Below are 16784 nucleotides of genomic sequence, written 5' to 3'. Positions count from 1 at the left end.
GATTACATTGGATAGTGTATAGATTTGTGAAAAACTCTGCGGATACTGTAACTGTCTTACCCATATTGCTAAAGACATTATCTTTTTGTCTTTTAGCGGACACAGCTGGTTTTACCTGTGCCTAGTTTCTTCTTCATTGCTTATATGCTACCTCTGTTCCTTAAAGCATGCTCCATTTTCTCCATTTAAAGTTGCTTATATCAGATACCTTGCGCTTGTTTATTAACTTTGATAGCTGTGCCAGTTCCACTCTGTCCCCAGAATTAGACGCCTTCGTGCTTTGGCGTTTCTTAATCAGATTTTTCGTCTCCTGAGTTGACTTGTCGGTATCGTTGTGAACAGTCCTACTTCCTATTTTTACTGTGCACTCCGTAATGATAGCAATCGTTTATTTTTTGAACATTAATATCGTATTCCTCAGTTAGAGCCTAATAGCAGTTCTGCAACGACATCCTGAATTCCTCTACTTTCCCTCTTGCCGCTTACTCGTTAATGGGCTCCCGCTTCACTAGTTTTTCACGTTTTCTCCCCAGGTCTAAGCTGATTCGAGACCTTACCATTCTGTGGTCGCTACAACTCACCTTTCTGAGGATCTCCACATCCTACAAAGTACCAGTGTGAGCGAACAGTATGAAAGGCGTCTCATTTTCAGCCTCACCATTGGGGTTCTTCCACGTCCACTTACTGTTCTTTAGTTTGCGGTAGAATGTATTCATGATCCGCAAATTCTTTCTCTCTGTTGAATCCACTGTTAACAACCCCTGCTTTTCCCGGAGCCTGCGCCATAGTCACCTATCGCCTGGCCTCCGGCCTCCTTCTTGCCTGCCTTCGCATTGAAGGCGCGCATTAGTAGAGAGTACTGTGATTTTACTTTTTCATTGCCGATTCCACGCCTGCATAGAAGCTTTCCTTCCGCCGTGGTGGCTCAGTGGTTAGGGCGCTCGACTACTGATCCGGAGTTCCCGGGTTCGAACCCGACCGCGGCGGCTGCGTTTTTATGGAGGAAAAACGCTAAGGCGCCCATGTGCTGTGCGATGTCAGTGCACGTTAAAGATCCCCAGGTAGTCGAAATATATTCCGGAGCCCTCCACTACGGCACCTCCTTCCTTTCCTCTTTCACTCCCTCCCTTATCCTTTCCCTTACGGCGCGCTTCAGGTGTCCAGCGATATATGAGACAGATACTGCGCCATTTCCTTTCCACAAAAAACCAATTATTATCATAGAAAGTTTGGTCATCATAGCTGCATCTAGGCGCGAAGGCCTGCACCACCTTCAGCTGGTGCCTCTATAAGTCTATATATAATTGCTGCCACCCTCTCGCTAGTACTGTAGAAATAGGTGACTACTGTTCACGAGTCAAATGCTCCGTACCTACCTGTTGTCTGACATGCGTCGCGTAATGCGTTGCAGTCCTGAAAAAGGAAGTTTTTTAGCCTCAGTGACCCTCAGTCATTTCTGGCGGCGTCAGATGCGAGCTTTCTTGAGGAGGCCGCTTTGTACGCAGCAGTTGGCAGATAGGACGAAGCTGTGTCATGGACGCACTTCTGTAGTGAGGCGACATTATTAAACTAACACCACAGAACGACTGAAGAAGGAACACAGAAGTTTTATTCACAAAGCAAAAGTTATTCGGAGAAAGAGCAAAAATGTTCGGCACAAGGATTTCACGCTCTGCGGAAAAAAGTAACTCCTCACCACGTTCCAGAACACCAAGCACACACAGGGAATATTAGCCTGTTCCGCCGAATCTCATCAGAGACTTGGGGAGCGGTCTTAGCTTGAGAGGTGGTCTTCGTAATTAAGTTAAAACATTGCTCGCGGCAGCGATTCGACCATCGACATGTGCTGTACCCCCGTTTCATGTCTTTACGAATCTTCATATGAACATTGTGGCTCAATCGTATGTCGCAGTGTGTTCCGGGTGGTAGCATATGAGTGCGCATATTGCGCAGCGCTAGCTTACTATTAAGTTAGAGTCTAGGTCGCGGCAGGAATTCGAACCGACGACGTATGTTAGGTGTGTTAACGCTCAAAAAATTACAGGATTGCACTTCAGTCTGGCCGCTGCGTTTTTATGGAGGCAAAACGCTAAGGCGCCCGTGTGCTGTGCGATGTCAGTGCACGTTAAAGATCCCCAGGCGGTCGAAATTATTCCGGAGCCCTCCACTACGGCACCTCTTTCTTTCTTTCTTCTTTCACTTCCTCCTTTATCCCTTCCGCTAAGGCGCGCTTCAGGTGTCCGCCGATGTATGAGACAGATACTGCGCCATTTCCTTCCCCAAAAACCTATTATTATTATTATTATTATTATTATTATTATTAATATTATTATTATTATTATTATTATTATTATTATTATTGTTATTATTATTATTATTATTACTACTACTAAAGTCTCCTTATGAGCGGAAATGCGAAAACCTTTTCCTCTCCTCTTTCTCCCCCCATTTTTCTTTTTTTTCTGCAATGTTGTGTTTCTTTTTGCTTTTACGCGACCGCGTATATATATCTACAGCTCGTTCGGTCGACAAAGCCGTCGGCGTCACAGTCGTAGTAGCTGTAGTTCTCGGGACCGCGCGTTAGAAATATTCCTTCACTTACGGCCAAACCCGAGTGCGGAGCAATGGGAAGGGAAGGAATGCTCTCCAGCGACCGTCAGGACGTCCAACTTGGGCTGATCCGGCGAGCACAGCTGGCAGCGGCATCCAGCGGAGCCCTGGACTGTGGGCAGACGACCATTGCTGAGAAGACGGAAGACGCCATCTGACTCCGCCAAATTGCTCATCTACTCTCTAGAGCTCAATAAACGTTTTCCTTCCTTCCTCCCTTCCCTTACGGCGCAGTTCGGGTGTCCACCGGGATATATGAGGCAGCCGTCATTTCCTTTCCTCAAATTGTCCAACGAAAAGGCGCCGCGCCGAGCGCGGGCGAGGGCGTTCCGTGGACGCCTTGGCAACGCTGCGATATGCTGTCGCGTCCCACTCTTAAATGGAAGCTGATGCGTCCTTCCATTTTTTTTGCCTTTTAAAATTTTATTTATATATTTTTACTTTGTATTTCTATCTTTATTTTTAATATTTTGTTTTTATTTCATTAAATATATATTTCTTAAGAATTGTTGCTTAATGAACTTGCATTTTTGTTTTATTGCGAAAGCAATACTACGCCAGGTCTAACCGCTCGTCGCGTGCGCCGTGGCCCCCGAGCCGGTGCCGAGCCTAACAGGTGGTCTCCGTTGATACGACGGCCTTCTCGCCTTGCGCTCGCTCCGTGGCGGCTTCACTGGGATGTATACCAGTGCGCTACGCGTTGGTTGATCAGTCTCACGATGGAAGCTACCGACGAAGAGTTTATATCTGAATCTAGTTGTTCTACTGCTTCGGAACAGTTCAATTCTAAGGCGAAAGCTGAGCAAGCTAGGAAGAATGAGATAACGAGGTTGCAACGTGCCCAGGAAACAGAGGAACAACGAGAAGAACGATTGCGTAAACAACGAGAAGCCGAAGCAGCTAAGCGAGCTTTCGCATTTCAACCAGGTTTAACCAGAACTAAACCACAGCCAATTTTTTTTTATTTACCACACAACTTATGAATGACAGTTGACGCAGACAACTTCCGTCCACGCCACTCATGAGCCAAGATAGGCCGTTTCGTGATGTACACTTGGCTATCACACTTTGGCAAAAGCATAGGTGAAAACAACTTTGCAAACGCTCTTCATTTGATATCGCATTCGCTAATCATTCGTTGGTTTTTTATTTTTATCCCAGCTTCTCTCTACCCCAATGTATACGAGCTGTTTCAGGAAAGGCGATTTTAATTTTTTAAATTATTTAAAACAGGGTTTCTGAGGCAAAGATAAGCTTATTGTAGCTTTGTAATGCTGTTATGTGACGGCAAGCCGGTGAAGACAGGACTACATGAGAGATGGCGGTGGATTGATTGAATGGCGGTGAGCCTAGAGCGAACGCTCCATGCCGCGCCACTGCCCATTTTGATGTCTTCTACTCCGTGACAATACCAGTGTTGGCGGACGTCAAAAAACAGGTGAATCATGTTATCTATTAAACTTAATAACAAAGCTTAAATAATTAACCTTTTCACCATTGCCGATGAACACCTGATTGCAATTAGAGATCTGTAGCCCGCTGCTATAGCAATAGCCATATGAGTTTTTAGAATTTCGAAAATGCGATTACCCTCGGCGCTGTGACTCGACAAAATTTGCCTATTTCGACTAGTAATGCGCATTGTAGGGGTTGCTTTGCCTGCATACTTTTCGAAAGCACGTGAATTTTGCCACGATGTAGAAAAATTTTGTCGCGCCAGGTGCATCTGCTGCTCGAACCTTGCCTTATTGCGGAAGTGTGTCTCTTCGCTCCCGGGGACTCCACGCCCTTTGCTAGAGCCCCTGTTTATACGCCTACATAGCTCCCGCTCTCCGGGCCGAGGATTCCAGCTTGGAAGGATGTCGGGCCTCAGCGAGGACTCAGGGGTGGTTCTGCGTGGTCAACGCGCCGAGCAGCAATGGCAACGCAGGGAACGACAGCGTGAGGCTACAGAGGTCGAAGGACCACTCCAGTTGATGCAGGAAAGCGAGCTCGGCTAGTGGAAGAACAACGTGTTCGTCGCCAGCGCCAACGTGAAGCATCATTTGGAAGACCCTTCATCATAACAGCATTAAGGCAAAATTACCGCTGCTTGCGCACGTCGCTCGCATCAGGTTGTCTGGTGTCCGTCCAGATTTTGTCAGGTTACTTACGTATAGACGCCTGCAACCGAGCGGTGCTTAGGGTTGAGTATTGCTTTCAGGCCAGGACAGCAGGATATGACTATGGGACCGCCGACGGCTGCATTACGTCATCCTGACAAAATCCTCCAATTGAAGACCAATAACGTTTTGTTCTTTTGAGGAGAGAAAATGAGCGTGCTGCCGGAATGAAGACATTCTTCGGCTTTCGTCAGCTATGATGCGTCCATGGCGATCTGTTTGTATAACCTTGGATTAAGGAGCCAGAACTACCACGAAATGAGGTCATAATGCTTCGCAGGCAGCAAAGCTTCATGTCGGCCTGAATGGTAGTAGTGGTATCCTGTGAATTATTGTTCGCTACCTCCGGTAAAGCATACTAGGTATTCGACGCATTCGTGAAAATCATATAAATCGGCTTTAGCGGTTTTGTTCATCAAATGCTGATACTTGTTGATAATGCTGGTACCAGAATTTTGACCAGTATGCTGTCCGAAAAGCCGGTCGATGAACAGTGGCGTGTTTTCTACTGCGCAGCCGCCGTTGCTGCGGTCGAACTTATCTTGATGACCACACAGGCTAGCGGTGGGAACATTACGTGGTCGTCACAAACGCGCATCACTATGTCGCATGCCTCTGTGTTGTTACCAGCAGTCAGCTGGTAACGAGTGGAAAGGTGGGTGATGGCGCGTGCATGTAGTACTTCTCTGATATTTTTCTGTATTTCGCTAACATATCCGCCATTTCAGCGTCTCAGAGAACACGGAAGACCACGCGCGTTAATCGTGGTTCACACGTTGACTTCCTGCATGCATGCGTACTGAGTACGAACGTAAAAAAAAAGAGGAAAGCCTTTTGAATTTCACAACGCCCGCCACACAAAGTTGCTGGTTCGATGGCTGTACTGTGAACGAAACCCTTCATCGGCCGCCTAACAAGCAGAAAAGAGCGCGAATACCGTTGAGAGATGGCAGTTGTGAACTTGCTTTGTGCAATGGCCTCACGCAGCCTAAGTACATAGAATGCGAGGCGAGGGGTTCAGCGCTCGTTTGTATGTGCTCCTCGGCACCTGTTTAGCGCGGCTTTAATTATGAGACTGCGCATCATTGGCAACGCTCGCCGCGCTGCTTTTCTCGTGTTTCGACGGCAGTTCCCCATTGGGGCCCAAATATTTCTGCACGAGAAAGCGCAGTACACAATTCACTGTACACTCCGTAATGATAACTATCGTTTATTTTTTGAACATTAATATCGTGTTCCTCAGTTATACCTAATAGCGCTTCTGTAACGACATCCTAGATTCCTCTACTTTCCCTCTTGCCGCTAACTCGTTAATGGGATTCCGCTTCACTAGTTTCTCACGTTCCCTCTTCAGGTCTAAGCTAATTCGAGACCGTACCATTCTGTGGTCGCTACAACGCATCTTTCTGAGGACCTCCACATCCTACAAAGTGCCAGTGTGAGCGCACAGTGTGAAAGGTGTTTCATTTTCAGTCTCAGCATTGCCGTTCTTCCACGTCCATTTCCTGTTATTTCGTTTGCGGTAGAATGTATTCAAGATCAGTAAGTTATTTCTCTCTGCGGACTCTACTGTTAACAACCCCTGCTTTTCCCGGAGCCTTCTCCATAGTCGCCTATCGCCTGGTCCCCGGCCTCCTTCTTGCCTGCCTTCGCATTGAAGGCGCCCATTAGTAGAGAGTACTGTGATTTTATCTTTTTCATTGCCGATTCCACGCCTGCATAGAATATCTCAACGGTTTGGTCATCATGGCTGCATCTATAGGAGCGCAGGCCTGCACCACCTTCAGCTGGCACCTCTATAAATCTATTTATAATAGCTGCCACCCTCTCGTTAGTACTGTATAATTCCGCTTTGTTGCCAGCTATACCCTGATTGACGAGGAATCCCACACCTAGTTCTGGTCTATCCGCTAATCTTCTAGCTCAGATGTCAATTCTGCTTCTATCCGCTAATCCTCGATAGTACAGTACAGCCGGCCAAATCTTTAACCGGCGTGCGCGACGGCCGCTTTTTCGCGCTCCTGCGTCTTGCGACGAAGCAAACTGGCGGAAAGCACGAGTCTAATGAGCCTGTGCATAGCTTTGATATTTTCGCAAGTTTGCTCCGTCATGAGCTTCAAGTGCACGGAAAACGCGGCCGTCACGCACACCAGCTAAAGGTTTGGCCGGCTGTGCATGCCCGCCCCAAAGCACTGTATGCGCCTCATCTGTATTCCTAACCTCATTAAATGCGCCCTGATACATCCCATTTAATACCCGCTATTTCCTCGAACAGCACTCGCAGGCTAACCTCACTGGATAAGGTTCTAGCGTGAAATGTAGTCAGGTTCAGTTTGCAATGGCGACCTGTCCAGAGACAGATATTCGTGCACCCTCCGCTGTGTCACAGGTCTGAGCGCTGCCTTAGCGAGTTGCTAAGCCGCCACTTGGTACTGGGGGCCGAGGGCTAATTCGTTAGTTCATAGAAGGTTGTGGCCAAGTACTTCATCACGGTGGCCAAATCCTGTTCTGGTGAGGGAATGCCTTGTCGGTTCTGGTCACCGAGATCAGGCTGCACCCCAGGCTATAGTTATGCGATTCCATCGACACGCGTAGTCTCAGAAACGCTAAAAGACTTCACTCTGACGTTGGAATCGCCGACAGAAAGCCAGCTTCAGTTCCTTGATTTGCGACTTTTTATAAACCTAAAGCACATCTGTTGGAGCTATTCTCCACGCTCAAAGAAAGGCCTGCTGCCTTACAGTTCAGCACACTCCAAGCTAGTCAAAAGATCAATCGCCACAAGTGCCTTGAAGAATAGCCTTAACCGGTCATGCATTCATCGTATTGATGAGAGCTTGAGCGCCAACTGCAAAGACTTCGCATAGCGGGGTTCCCGGATACCGTTCTACGCAGTGTGTGTGACAAGTTGGTGAAAGATTTAACTCGAGCTTGCACAGCTACCCAGAGGCAAGTGGACCAAGCAAGCACTGTGGTGATTCCCTACATGCATGGGATAAGCCATTCTTTGAAAAAGGTCATGGGCGGGGCCAACGTGAAGCTCGTCTTTTCTGCCCCCAACAAGTTGGAAAAGCTTTGCAACTTGGTAAACAAGGATCGCCCAGCGTCAAAACTATGCGAAAAGAAACATGAAAGGAAGTTCGCTGCAGCCATGACTGCAAAAAAGAAGTCGTGTATGAGATACCACTATCATGCGGGTCATCTTACATTGGGCAGACAGGACGCTGCCTAAATGATAGGCTACGGGAGCATAGCAAAGACTTAAAAGATCGCGCCAGGAAAAACTTCCCTGACCACGTGGCAGTATGCAAGTGCACGGCTAACATTGACAAAAGCACGGTTCTGAGAAAATACCAGCATCAGCGTGTGCGCGAAATGTATGAAGCTTATCTTATTCATTGCAGAGGGATAAACTGCGCTAACGCGCCCTCCTTAACGCTAAAAAGAAGAGGTTAGATTCCTCGATGACTGATCATGCACAGAATCTTGATACTGTTTTACCTTCTATTTTTCATGTTTTTACGCAGTGAGCGTGCCAAAGGGTATATATTGCTCTTGTAGCAATAAATTTCTTTCAGTTGTTAGTAGAGCTGGTGTGCTGCGTCTCCCTTTTCACCTTGTTCCGTCTGTAACGCTTTGAATTCTTTCTGTCATGAACCAACTGGCCCGGCTGACTCCCCTCTTGGACTGAAAGTAGATAGATCCATAGACAGTCTATAGACACATGTCCATAGACAGTCTATAGAAGACTTATAGGTTTACGGCCATACACTTCCTATAGACTTCTGTCCATAGACCGTCTGGAGACAAATGTCTACTGATAATAGACACAGGTCTATAGGCAGTCTATAGATGATCTATAGACTTAGGCCATGCACTTCCTGTAGATTTCCGTTTATAGACAAAAATCTACTGGTCCAGTACACATAGGTCTATAGACTGTCTATAGACATTCCACAGTTATGTGGCCTGGCAATGCTTTAGATATTTGTCTATAGACAGTCTATAGAGCTTTGTCTAAAAAACTTTAATAGACCATTGTCTGTAGACTGCCTATAGACAGTACAACTGTTGAAAAAGGTCACCACACGGTCTTCACAAATGACATGACGATCAATATACTTACAATTTAGTTTATTTCCAAGCTATGCTGGCAAGGAATATGCAATACATGCATCATAAGAATGCACAACATAAAAATAAATGTTTTAAGTAATGGTCCGAATATAGTTTCTTCAGAAGCAATCTTGCGACCTGTTGTCTGCAGTCAGTCATGCGGGCATGTTGACCTGTACAAAGGAAGAAAAAAAATAAGGGGAACTGAAAAAAAAATTCCCACTCCATCTCTACAAATGTGCTTTACAACACAAGGCATATATAACCTGGCTATCCCATTCAAGGAAGCAAGTCGATGTTTTGGCTTGGTTTTATGTGGTCCAAAAACCCAAGGTGACTCAGGCTATGAGAGGCACCGTAGTGAAAGGTTGTGGAGTAATTTCGGCCACCTGCAGTTTCTTACCGTGCACTGACATTGCATAGAACACAGGCCTCTAGCATTTTGCCTCTATCAAAACGCGACAGGCCAGACCAGGATCGAACCTGCATCATTCAGGTTGTAGTAGTAGTACAGTTTATTTGGGACAAAAAATATACAAAATTTGTCCTGGGTGAGAAGGCTAATATCATTTTTGCCTGATGAGGCCACCCCACCCCTGACAGCAGTGGCAACCACTATAGGCATATTCGAACACATTTGCAGTACAGTACATCGTACAACAACCAATATGTATGCAAGCACACAAAACAAAACAAATGGACAACCCTGAGGACAGTGTGCATGCTTCTGTATATGGAAAAAGAAAGGTTTACAGATTCCCGAATAGTATTTACACGTACAACACACCAAAATATCATCCATGACACAAAAGAAATTCTTTGACTTATTATTCCATTAGGTACATATGTCAGAGTTTTTTTTTAGGTAGTGATGGGTAGATTGGCAATAATTCAAAGATGGCTGGATATTGATTCAATAAATTTGCTATTTGCATACAGAATCTAACATCACCATAGTTGGTGCGAGATCGGGGCACCTGTATTTTATCTTCCCTAAGGAGATGTGGAGTGTTTCTTTTTGTATTGAACCTCAATATTTGAACGGTGTAACATATACTGGTGCCCGATTTCCAGAAATAACTTATACTTGAATAGCTTACTGATCTCTAGTATGTCATAGATCTTAAAGTATGGCAAGCAATGTTCTATTTTTGGAATTTTTGAATACCACATATTGAGCGCTTTTGCAGAGGGTGCAGCTAATCAAGGTTTCTTTGTGTTGTGTCTGACGATACCAGGGAGCAGTACGTTAAATGTGAATGAAAGAGAGCATAGTAAGTTTGTTGCTTCACTGGCAACCTGTTTAATATGCCAAAATACGTTAAGTTCAATTCGGAGAGCTTCTGTGTGCAAATTCCAGAGAAACGTTTCATCAAAGATAACACCTAGAAAGCAAATCCTCTTAGACTGGTTGATAATGTTATTCCTGAACTTTAATTTGAACTCACTATCTTTTTTGCTACCTTTATGCTTGAAAATCAGGTATTCCATCTTGTTTTTCTTTAGGTCTAGTTTATTAAAGGTTAACCAAAAGTCTAAATAGTGAAGCCTTTCATTTGTTTCCCTGTATACGAAGCTTTTATTGCAACCTGAAAAAAAATACATTAGTGTCATCTGCATGTAATACCATTTCAGAGCAGCCTGGGGTGTTTACAATACCACTCATATATATCAAGAATAATATGGGGCCTAGAATGGATCCCTATGGAACTCCGTATTTAATAGTGCCCCGATCAGATTCAGTGCTCTTTATTGTGGTGTATTGCTCCCTGCAAAGCAAACAGCTTTCCATCAGGGCATGTGCTGTACCTTGGACTCCATAGAACGGTAGCTTTATTAATAATATATCATGATGGACAGAATCAAAGGCTTTCCTGAAATCGAGAAATAAACCCTAAGTAAGCTTTCACTTCTTAATGTTGTCTAGAATTTTCTGTTTAATATAAAGTAAAGCAGTTTCAGTTGCCTTATTCTTTCTGAATCCAAACTGCTTGTTTATTATCAAGTTATGCAGATTGAGGAAATAGACAATTCTTTTGTTCATTATGTGTTCAGCAACTTCTGAAAAGACTGAAAGCACTGACGTTGGTCTATAGTTGTTCAAGTATTCAAAAGCACCACCTTTATGAATAGCTGGAACACACGCAAGCTTCATTTGGTTTGGAAATATCCCTAGTTGAAGTATGCAGTTGCATATATGCGTAAAGACTAGAGTTATCAGTGCGGATACAGCTTTCAAGGGGGAAACTTTCACATCATCATAGGCTGATGCACAGTTGTCCTTCAGCGTCATGATTATGTTGAGGACTTCTTCGGTGCAAGTTGGAGAGAGAAATACAGCTTGAGGACATTGAACATTCATGTATTGTTCACATGATAATATACCATGAATATCATTTGAGGCACCAACTTCTACAAAGTGCATGTTGACAAGTTTTGTAATGTGTTCACCAGTTCAGCCTTGTGTAGGTAATGCACAGCGGTAATGTCGCCTTGTGTAATAGCCTTAACTTGCAGCTTTTCTACAATCTCATTTACTTTGCTTAGCAAGTCCCCATCTTGGGTTTCAGTCAATATATGAAGCTCTAAGGTTAGAAAGCAACTACACCACTCCAAATTATCTAGGTCCTGCTTCAGCTGAGTTATATCACTACCTACATAGTTAGATTCCAGCCCTTCAACTCATTTCGTTAGTTGTTTTGTAGTTTTTTTCTTGAACAGTCAGGTGGTTCTGAAAGTCGTCAAACTTATCAGAGAGCAACTGCATTTGCATCTGAAATGCATCAAACTTTTTTGACAAAGGCAAAAGAGCATCAAGCTTCGTGTTAGTCTACAGTAATCTGATTATCACGTCGGAATCATGCTGCGGATTTTCTGTGGTGCTTGTGCCCTTGTGGTTGCCTCTACAAGTCACATTTCCATGCTTTCTTTTTGGCTTCGCGCTTAGGATTGAAAGATTCTTCTGTTATTCCCGCACATGCACCACGATGAAAATTAAATTTGCACTCTGATCATGTCGCAAAGATGCTATCGGTGAGTGGAAGACGGCAAGCACAACAACGGGCTATAGTACGCTCAGATCTTTTACAAAAAACCCATCCACTTAGGAGCAGCGCCGACATAAAAGGAAAACAAAATCACATTCAGTCAGGCATAATTATGCACAAACCTGCACAAAGGCAGAGACGGTTACACGATGCTCGCAGTTACGGTCACCACTGCCAAGTGAGGTCCCAGTGGAAGGAATCTTTTATGGCCCACAGTGAACCGTTGATGCTGTGCCGGATTTCCGGGTGACCCCGTAGACCATGCCTTCCTGGTCCGCTGCTCAAGACTACCGTCCGTCTTCAGGGCACGTGCGATCACCAGTGAGATGTACGGCTGCACAGTGGGTAATCTGCACAAAGGCAGTGACGGTTATGTGATGCTCGCAGTTATCGTCGCTACTTTGCAGTGGTGACGATATCTTGACGTAGCTTTACATAACTGATGACTGGCATAACTTGAGCACCAGAAGAACACGATAACCACTGAGCCATCGCGCCGGATTCATCATTTCAGTAAATATGCATGACAAATTCTATGTGGCTGTCATAAAACATTGTAACTAATATCAACATTCCGTGCAGCACTCTACCTCTACACTAAATACCTACTGCGAATACTGACCTCTGTATGCATTCCCTTTACATTAATTGAATAGAATACTTAGAAAACTATTGCCACTTATCATTGACTCGCTACGAGCTGTTGAGAATGCTGCTCCATAAAACGTACATTCAGTGCTCCTTGCAAAAGAATCCCAACTGGAGAATATTCAAGCATTTATTCTTATACACGCTATTGAACAAGCGCTTCAAAATAGCAAAATACCCTGCATGAAGCCTGGTACGTACGCCGATACTGAAATGGGCACAAGCCATGCAAAACCTACCAGGCAGACTGCGAACCAGTTCACCACGGTTTTGCGCCCACAACTTGAAACACTAAGACGAAACAGCATACTCATACACCAGAGTGTGCTCTTTGGAACAAGCGGGTTACAGCGCTTCCATGCCGTGCTCATTATCCAGAAAAACTCAAAGAGCACATAGTGGCTGCAGCAGCGCCATTTCAGAACCATACGTGAGCTTCAGACAACAAGCTCATTATTGTAAGGATGAAATACCATCTCAAATTCAGTTAAGTTTTTACTTCAAGTGCAGCCCGGACAGAGCAGTAAAAAGGAGACACTTGCATGCAGGTACCCTAACCTAACGCTGATAGAAAAATCAACGAAAGCAACGAACACGCTCAAAGGAAGAATTATTTCATTGAAACAACTAACGTGTTCATCAAAAGACGCAGCCATAATAAAACAGCGCGAGCAAAATTGCATTCGTGGCATCATAAATAAGCGCCAAGTTACATTGGCGTTTTTGTAATGTAGCAGTCTGAGATCAGAAACGCATACTCTGCCTCTAGCACAATTGGTACTGGAGAAATTTGTGCACGCGTAAGCGGGGTTCATGAACGAGCCTCTCGGAACGAAATGTAAGCCATCTCTTGTCGAGGCGACCTTTACTGAGCTTTCGAAAAGAATTTCCCGCAGGCCAGCGACGGCGGCCAACCGCTCGGATAAACGGGATGGACGAATCCATACGTGTGAAACGAAAGGGGAGACGGGATGCAGCTCGTAGGTTCTCCGCGGTGTTTGTACACGCTCGCCATTTGCGCTGGCAACCACATTTTTTTCAACCATCCCTCTATTAGCATTCCTCCACCGCCGCTTCACTAAAACTTTGACAAACGCCTCTAACGCATACTTTCATTTCGGCCTTCACTCACGGGCTAAGCGATATCTCTGGATGTGTACCAACTTTTCAACACGGAAAACCAGTAGAGAGCTCGCGAGGAGGGCTTACCGTCCCGGGTTTCGCACCGAGTGCCTTTCCGCGCGTCAGGAAAGACATAGCGGCACAGACGTAAGCGCATTATTCGAGAACATGCGGCTGCCGCTGCTCACACAAACGTGCTTACAAATGCCGCTTACAAACGTGAAGAGGAAGTTTGTCGCTGCGCACATAATCTGCTCTGCTCACACAGCACTGCTTAGAGTGGCTAAGGAGACCAAATGAATAAAAATAATCGTGTAGACATACCGTAAGTGGACGATTAAGTTGAATTTCAATCAAAACGTACTCCACGAGAGAAAACGCCGCCGACCCCGACACACCGGCGCACACAGTTGTTTGCTGCCGGGATGATTTTCCGCCGCCTCCGGGCAAAAAGGGTAAAAAGTGAAACAGAAACCAATTTGACGGTCATGTCTATATTGTTTGCACTCTTGCCAAGTGTAGCTTGCTCTAGCATCCAAGAACACAAAGGGCCATTGGTTTAAAGCATAAATTCTCCACTCGCGCTATAAAACCTAATTGCTTTCGCGAAAACCAAAACCGAAACCTTATTACTTTGTCCATGCCCGCCGCGTCTCCCATCGAATAGTATGTGGCGCCCTTTTCAAATAATTATAATGCTGCATAGCATAACGTCTTTTTGGCGTGTGCTCGTGTTTGGAAAACCTGCATGGACAACAGCGTGTTATCGCCTCCGATGCAGCAGGTGTACGGTGAAGAACGAATATATACTGGGTTTCTGATTGTTGATTTGCAGCACTTTTTCACGTGAATGCAAACTGCAAAGGTATAAATGGGATATCTTAATTCCGCAGAGAACCATGATCTTTGACACTCTTCTAATCATGTTTCTGAGAGATGGGCACATCCATGAATTCTCACCCCCGTTATTCCCCCTTATTTTACAGGAGGTTTTAAGGAGAAATATATGTACAGTCACTGATGAAATGCTTCTTAATTTATGCGCGTTGGACAGTAACGAGAGAACGATATAATGGTATATTCTCGAGCAATTCCTTTAAGGGAGAGTGGGTTCGTTTGATGTAGTACAGTTTGCAGTGCCCTTACTTCAGAAATAGGTGCCTTTCCTCGCTCTAGCTGTCAGCATTAAAGATTATTTAATTATATTCTCAATATGCGTCGCGGTTTAAGGAAAATTAGCTCTTCAAAGCTTCTAAAAACAATACACAGGAAGGTATTGCATTGCCGTTGGATAATATTTTTTATCCCTGAAATAGCAAAGGAAACAAAGGACTCTGACAATAGTTGCGGTCACCCGATGCAGTTTGGTTCGTGGGGGTTTAACGTCCCAAGCCAACTCAGGGAATGAGGGCTGCCGTAGTGAGGGGCTCCGAAAATTTCGACCGCCTGGGGTTCTTTAACGTGCACTGACATCGCACACTACACGGGCCTCAAGAATTTCGCCTCCATCAAAACTCGACCGCCGCGGCTGGCAACGAACCCGCGTCTTTCGTGTCAGCAGCCGAGCGCCATAACCACTTAACCACCGCGGCGGCCCGGTGCAGTTCTACTCAGCATGCAGTACGAAAAGAAATGGATAATTTATGGACCTAGTCGAAAGGCAGTGTATACATTGTTAGATAAATATAGGATTGTTATAAACAATAGACAATAGGTCTATAGACAATAGTCTATATGCAGTCTAAAGATTGTCTGTAGATGATAGGAAATTAAGGCGGTTAGAGATTTTAGTCTATAAATTGTCTGTAGGTCATCTATAGGCAAATGGCTGCTAAGCCGGTTATAGACTAGTCTATAGATGGTTTATAGATTGTCTATAGACAAAAGGAAATTATGGCGGTTATAGGCTTTAGTCTATAGATGGTCTATAGATTGTCTATGGACAAAAGAAAATAAGGCAGGTATAGACTTTAGTCTATAGATAATGTCTAGACAGTCGATGAACAGAAGGAAAGAAAGCGGTTATATACTTTTGTCTATAGATAATCTATTGACCGTCTGTAGACAAAGAAAACTTGTCTGTTACAGACTAGTCTACAGATATTCTACGGACCATCTATAGACAGAACAAAATTAAGCCGGTTATAGACTTTAGTCTATAGATAGTCTATGGACCACTTATAGACGGAAGGAAATTAAGGCTGTTATAGACATTAGCCTATAGATAATCTGTAGACAGTCTATGGACAAAAGGAAAGAAGGTGGTTATGTACTTCAGTCTACAGATAATCTATTGACCGTCTGTAGACAAAGGTAAATTGTCTGTTATAGACTTTAGTCTATAGACAGTCTATGGATCATGTATAGACACAAGGAAATTGATGCGGTTATAGACTTCAGTCTATAGGTAGTCTATGGACCACCTATAGACAAAAGGAAATTAGGGAGGTTATAGACTTCAGTCTAAAGATTCTCTATAGACTGACTATTGAAATAAATCAGTCTAAAGGGTGTCTATAGAGTCTTAAAAAGTCTATAGACAGTCTATAGACCATTTTCATAAGAGAGGACGAAGTTGCGTCATGGACGCACTTCTGTAATGAGGAGGCATTATTAAATTAACACCACAGAACGACTGAAGAAGGAACACACAAGTTTAACTCACAAAGCAAAGGTTATTCGGAGAAAGGAGAAAAAATATTCGGCACAAGGATTTCACGTTCTACGGAAAAAATTAACTTCTCACCACGTTCCAGAACACCAAGCACACACAGGGAAAATTAGCCTGTTCCACTGAATCTCATCAGAGGCTTGGGGAGCGGTCTTAGCTTGAGAGGTGGTCTTCATTGCTGGTGGTGGCTCCGCCTTCTTCTTCATCGCCCAATGGCTCAGTCAACACATTTCTTATTTTGTCCAGCCAAATGCACGTGATACCTTCGTTCCGCGCTGTGTCACAAATTTCTTGAATTTTCTTCATCTTCTCATTCTGGGGATCACTTGCATTTGTTGCCGCTTTCGCCGCTACCTCGAGGTCACGTTCCAGCTCGGCGTTCCTGGGCACTGATTTCTCGTTCTCCCT

At 44.6% G+C, this 16784-nt stretch overlaps 1 long non-coding RNA gene across 1 annotated transcript; it reads right to left on the bottom strand.

Moving 5' to 3' along the window:
* Positions 1-8909: 8909 nt before the first annotated feature.
* Positions 8910-14118, bottom strand: LOC144134128 (uncharacterized). Its single transcript, XR_013315120.1, has 3 exons — positions 14030-14118; positions 12058-12285; positions 8910-9061 (listed from the first exon to the last, which is right to left on the bottom strand). It is a non-coding gene; the product is annotated as an uncharacterized LOC144134128 (long non-coding RNA).
* Positions 14119-16784: the final 2666 nt, after the last annotated feature.

Source organism: Amblyomma americanum, chromosome 1 (assembly GCF_052857255.1).
Source record: "Amblyomma americanum isolate KBUSLIRL-KWMA chromosome 1, ASM5285725v1, whole genome shotgun sequence".
NCBI lineage: Eukaryota > Metazoa > Arthropoda > Arachnida > Ixodida > Ixodidae > Amblyomma > Amblyomma americanum.
This window is presented reverse-complemented; position numbering and strand designations above follow the sequence as displayed.